The following is a 6,000-nucleotide window of genomic DNA, read 5'->3' as shown; positions in this document are numbered from 1 at the left end:
ATATAAAACTTTGATTAAGACTCCTACTCCTGACTCTGTACAGAGACGGAGTCAGCTTCCGAGTACTGAGGAACGGGGAGTTTTAGATTCCACGGCTCTCAGATGGATTTCGAAGGGTAGAAGATATAGTACGAGAGATGTGTTAGACACATTTATGCAGTGGGGAGAACCAACGCAACGATACGTCTTTGATGAGATGTGCTCGTTGTTACGTGAAGAGATAGAAGAAGACGATGTTGAATCAGATTTGGAAGATTTAATTAGGGTTCAAAAGGAGTTTGCTGCTGGAATGATAGTGGGTGAGAAAATAAGGCAAGCGATGGAACTCATTTTAAGCTTTAGGAATGATCCATCTCTTCGTTCGCCGAGAGATTTAGAGAAAGGTAAAATGAAGCTAAGTCGCCAATATCCTATGAGGGAGGTTCCTCCAATTTGGCGCGAAGCAATACAACGTGATGATAATGCAGGTATTGCGGCTGCTCCAGCACAGTTCCAACGAGTGTGGATACACATTCCATGGAAACGAGCAGAAGTGTTAGCAGTGAAACAGGCCTTGCCAGATCCGCGTAAGAATCCAGCCGGATATTACAAGGAATTAACACAGACAGTTGAGGCTTGTATAATGAACTTAGCCGACATTGATATGTTGTTTGGTAATGTAGTTCCACAACCAGTGTGGGCTAAAATTCGTAGAGAGGATCATCAGGCTGCTTTAGGTGGTGATTGGGCAGCTATCACTGCAGCAGATAATCAACAAATAGGTGGTGCGAAACCCGAACCCTTGATCGCTAATCTGCCAGGTAGAATAATTGATCTAATGAAGACTCTGATGCCAGCATTGCGTGTTAATTGGGACAAGTTGTCAGCATGTAGGCAAAAGAAAGACGAAAGTGTCTCGGACTTCTTCACGAGGTTCGAAGAGACTTTTGTAGATCATAGTGGTCAGGACATGAGTACAGAAGGAGGACAGAGATTGTTTGTCGATAAATTTGTACATAATTTGTTACCTGAATTATGCAATAAATTAAAAGACTCAGAAAGTGCGTGGGCTGTATCTACGACAGCGCAAATACTTGCGACTGCGCAGTACTACGAAAATAGGGATAAAGAGGAAAAGGAAAAATCAGAAAAGAAAACGAAAGATTTAAAAACTAAAGTTCTTTTGCAGCAGGCGTATCCGCCTCGCGCGAATCAGACTAATACGCAGCAAAACTCATACCAAAGGACAGATTATAGTACATCAAGACCTCAATATCAATGGAATCAGTGCGCGTACTGCAAGAAAGAGGGTCACTATAAAAATGAATGTCCGATCTTAGCGCAAAATAATGCAGCAGCAGCTCAGAGAGGTCGTGGTGGTTTTGTGCAGAATTCTAGAGGACGAGGACGAGGTGCTATGCCTCCACAAACGAATGATCGTCCCTCCAATCACTTTGATCAGAGAAATGGACAATCTATTCAGCAAAATAGATCTCAGCAATATCTTGTTGAAGATTATTGTGAAGTAGATGAGGGTTTTCAACAAAATGGGTACTAGGACAGCCATGGACAGAGAGAGGGAGTAGTATCAGTTCCAGTGGATCAGAGTGGGCCTTATGTCGCAGTAGCAACATCAGGTGTAGTCGAACCGTTTCTGTTGGATACTGGTGCCGCAAAAAGTTCTATCATTCATGCGAAACTCCCTGGCGCACCTTTGTCTGGCTCAACAAATGTTTCCGTAGGTTTTTCAGGCGCCCCTGTTTACAACCCGATATCTGGTCCTTTGTCTATTTCTGTTGGACCGTGCCAATTGAAAGCACCCCTGATTTTGACGACAGGTTGTAATGAAAATCTGCTTGGTTTAGATTTGTTAAAACGATTATATGCGACATTGTACTGTTCTCCGGAAGGAGTACAGCTTACACTGGGTAAAAATATCACCTCTCCGATGTACTTGTCAATGGACGCACTCCCGCCGGAGCTACGTTCACTCCCTGATTCTCTTTGGGCGACTGGTCCTAATGATGTAGGTCTCCTAGAAATTCCACCGTATGTAGTAACTTTGAAAGCAAATGTGAAATTTCCAAGAATTCCCCAGTATAAAATATCGAGTGAAGGTGAGCGTGCACTTTTATTGATTGTGCAAGACTTGATTAAGAAGGGTGTAGTTGAAGAAACTAGAGGAAATGTCTGTAACAGTCCTGTATTACCGATTCTGAAGCGAACTGACCCTACAAAACCTCCAGTTTATAGGTTTGTCATAGACCTTAGAGAAGTTAATAAGATTGTAATTCCGCAGTTTCCTGTAGTGCCAGACATTACTGCCTTGTTAACATTGATACCTGCTACAGCTACATGGTTCTCAGTTATTGACCTAAAGAATGCCTTCTTTAGCATTCCGATAGCCGAAGAAAGTAGGGATATTTTCGGCTTCTGTTTAGGAGGTCGCAGTTTCAGATTTAAACGCGCTCCACAAGGCTATTGTGAAAGTCCATCCATTTATAGTCAAGCTTTAAAAAGTCAGCTAGATTCCTTTGTCCTTCCTCCAGGTTCTGCCCTAGTACAGTACGTAGACGATCTTTTAGTGGCTGCCAATGACAAGGAAACTTGCAAAGCAGCTACAATTTCCCTATTGCATCATTTGTCTAATTTAAATCATAAGGTGTCTCCTTCCAAGATGCAATACTGCTGCCAAGAAGTGACCTACCTAGGTCATCTCTTGTCAAAGGAGGGAAGGAAGTTGACCCCAGAAAGAATAAAAGCAATTACGCAGATGAGTGTTCCGCGCACACAAAGAGAGGTACGTGCCTTCCTAGGTATTACCTCTTACTGTAGGCAGTGGATCCCAAATTTTTCTCTTTTAGCAAAACCATTGGTAGCTTTGACTGGGAAAAATGTTCCGAGTCCGGTGCCATGGTCTGATGAATGCCAAGAGAGTTTTACTGAATTACGAAAAGCATTGTGTTCAGCTCCTGTATTGGGTACACCTGATTACAGCAAGCCATTCACGCTCTACGTTCACGAAAGAGAAGGTTGCGCGTTGAGTGTTCTGACACAGAAGTTTGGTGATAAACAACGCCCTTGTGCGTATTTTTCATCAACATTAGATCCGGTAGCCAGAGCGTTACCTAGTTGTTTGAGGGCTACAGCGGCAGCTGCGGCTTCCATTCGACAATCTGCTGGTTTGGTGATGAATAATATGCTAGTGGTCATGGTTCCTCATGCAGTGGATACACTCATGAATCGAACGAAGACACAACACCTTACTAGTGCGAGATTATCTGGTTACGAGCTGACATTATTAGCGAGTCATATTCAGATCAAAAGATGCAATGTATTGAATCCAGCAACATTGTTGCCGACTGATCAAGAGTCGAGTGATTCTGAGCCACATGACTGCTATTTCAAAACGGAGGAAGAGACAAAAGGACGTATCGATTTGAAAGATACTCCCCTATCCGACCCAGATGGTACGCTATATGTGGACGGGTCATGTTTTAAATTGGAGAATGGTGATGTGACTGCTGCCTACGCGGTAACGACTTTGAAGACGATTGTGGAGACTGCAAGAGTGAGTCAGAATTCTGCCCAAGCTGCAGAATTAATAGCTCTAACGAGAGCGTGTGTTTTAGCTAAAGGAAAGAGAGTGAATGTGTTTACAGATAGTCAGTACGCATTTGGCGTGGCCCATAGTTTTGGCCGGTTGTGGAGAGAAAGAGGTTTCATTACGTCCCATGGGACTAAGATCCAACATGGTCAGCTAGTTAACGACTTGTTGGAATCTCTAACCTTGCCGACTGAAGTTGCGATTGTGAAGTGCAGTGCTCATAAAGCAATAACGGATGATGTTGGTCGTGGGAATGCCTTTGCTGATGAAACTGCTAAACAGACAGCTAGAGACACGATGAGTAGAATGTACGTTGCTACGTCTGCAAGATGGATTGCTGAGTCTGGAATGTGTGAGGACACTATGGAAAGTGTGAAAGAGATTCAGAAAGAAGCGACTGAGGAAGAGAAACGTGTATGGAGAGAAAGTACGGGCAAGTTGGACTCGAATGGATGTTGGATTGATTTGACAGAACAGCAGCGTTGGATGTTGCCTGATGCATATGTGCTTGCAGTAGTGACGATGGCGCATGGAGTGGCGCATATAAGTTCTAAAGGGATATGTAAGATGTTGGCTCCGGTCTGGAAGAATGAGGGAATCAGTAAGTGTGCAGAGAGAGTGGTGAAAAATTGTATGGTGTGCTTGATGCATAATCCTGGCAAGGGAACTCCAACTCCAGCTGGTCATTTCGCTCCTCCTTCCTGCCCCTTTGAAGTGATTCAGTTGGACTTCATTCACATGGAACGCTGCAACAATTTAAAATACGTCCTGGTGGTAGTTTGTGCTTTTTCCAGGTGGATAGAAGCATACCCACTGAAGGACAACACTGCCCTATCGACTGCCAAAATTCTTCTCAAGGAATTTTTCCCTAGGTATGGAATGCCACGGATTGTATGGTCAGATAACGGAAGTGAGTTTATAGGGAAAGTTATGCAGAGTGTGTGTGCCGGTCTAGGATTGAAACAAAAATTCCATAGTGCAAACCATCCCCAATCTGCTGGTTTAGTCGAGGGTTACAATGGCACTCTGAAGCTTAAGATAGCCAAAATACAAGCATCCACAGGTTTAGCCTGGCCAGACGCACTTCCTTTGGCCTTGTTATCAACGAGAGCAACAGTGCATTCTAGAATAGGGCTTTCTCCATACGAGATTGTGTTTGGCCGCCCGGCAAATATCTGGGGTGTGCCAAGGCCTAAACAATTTTGCTCCATTGAATATCCTATGTTGATAGACTACCTTTACGACTTGACTGCTAAATTGAGTCTTATTCATCAACAGGTCTTCGATGCTTTGCCAAAACCTCCGGAGAGTCCAGGGCATCAGCTGAAACCCGGCGACCACGTGGTGGTCAGAAACTTTGCGAGGACAAAGAATCTTCAGCCTCGCTACATCGGCCCCTTCCAGGTCCTGCTGGCAACGAGGACAGCCGTACGTGTCGCTGGCCGTAAGCACTGGATTCACGCTTCTCACGTAAAGCGTGTTCCTTTGCCGCTGCCTTACGACGACTGGGTGAAGAAGGGAATTGGTGCCTCCGAATCTGAAATCACTCCGAAGTTTATCCCTTTCAGCGATGCCGATTTGATTACTGACACTTTGAAACTTGACTCTTCTCCTGAAAAGACTCCTTTGAACACAGAACATTTGTCTCCAGCATCAGAAGAAACTTTGCTATCTGCGAACTTAAACTCTGCAACAGCTGCTAGTAATACACTATTTTCCGATCAGACAGTACCAGCGAAGCAGAAATACAACCTTAGAAGCCATAAAAAGGACAAATAAAGCAGGCAACTGCATATTGTGATTTTGATATATTGAACCTTTGCCTTCAGCCAGGAAGTTTGCTATTGTTTATTGTTTTTTTAAAATTGCCTTGCCGTCTGGGTAGCCGTAGGGTCGTGGCTGTGTACCTAGTTTGAATTTGCAGGGGTCTGACACAAGGTCGATCTTTCTGTTGGTTCTGGGAACTCCCAGGGCTGATAGAGGCATTTTCATCTACGTACACATCATCAGTGGTCGCGAGCGGATTGTAGAAGATGGAGCTTCCTGCGCTGCAACGAAAGAATGTGATTTGCGTTCGCAGAAACAGACTTAATAGAATTCTTCACAGCAAATGTTTCTTGATGCAATGTGCCGTTACATTTTTGATTGTTTTAGCAACATTGGTGGGTGGAATCGTCTTTAGCATAAATTTGATTTTTGTGCCAGTTTCTACAGTACCTCCCCTTGATCCTGCTATTTCTACTGTTTCTTCTATACACTCTTTTCACTCGTTTCCGGAACATGAGCAAGCCAGACGCTCAGAATTCACCAACAACACTTTTGTACAGCTCTTGCACCAACACCAACTGGTAGTTAACACTACAGACTGCTGGGTATGTGGCTTGATACCTCACACTATGGATAAAGGTATTCCC

Source organism: Lissotriton vulgaris, chromosome 6, assembly GCF_964263255.1.
Source record: "Lissotriton vulgaris chromosome 6, aLisVul1.2, whole genome shotgun sequence".
Taxonomy (NCBI): Eukaryota; Metazoa; Chordata; class Amphibia; order Caudata; family Salamandridae; genus Lissotriton; species Lissotriton vulgaris.
This window is presented reverse-complemented; position numbering follows the sequence as displayed.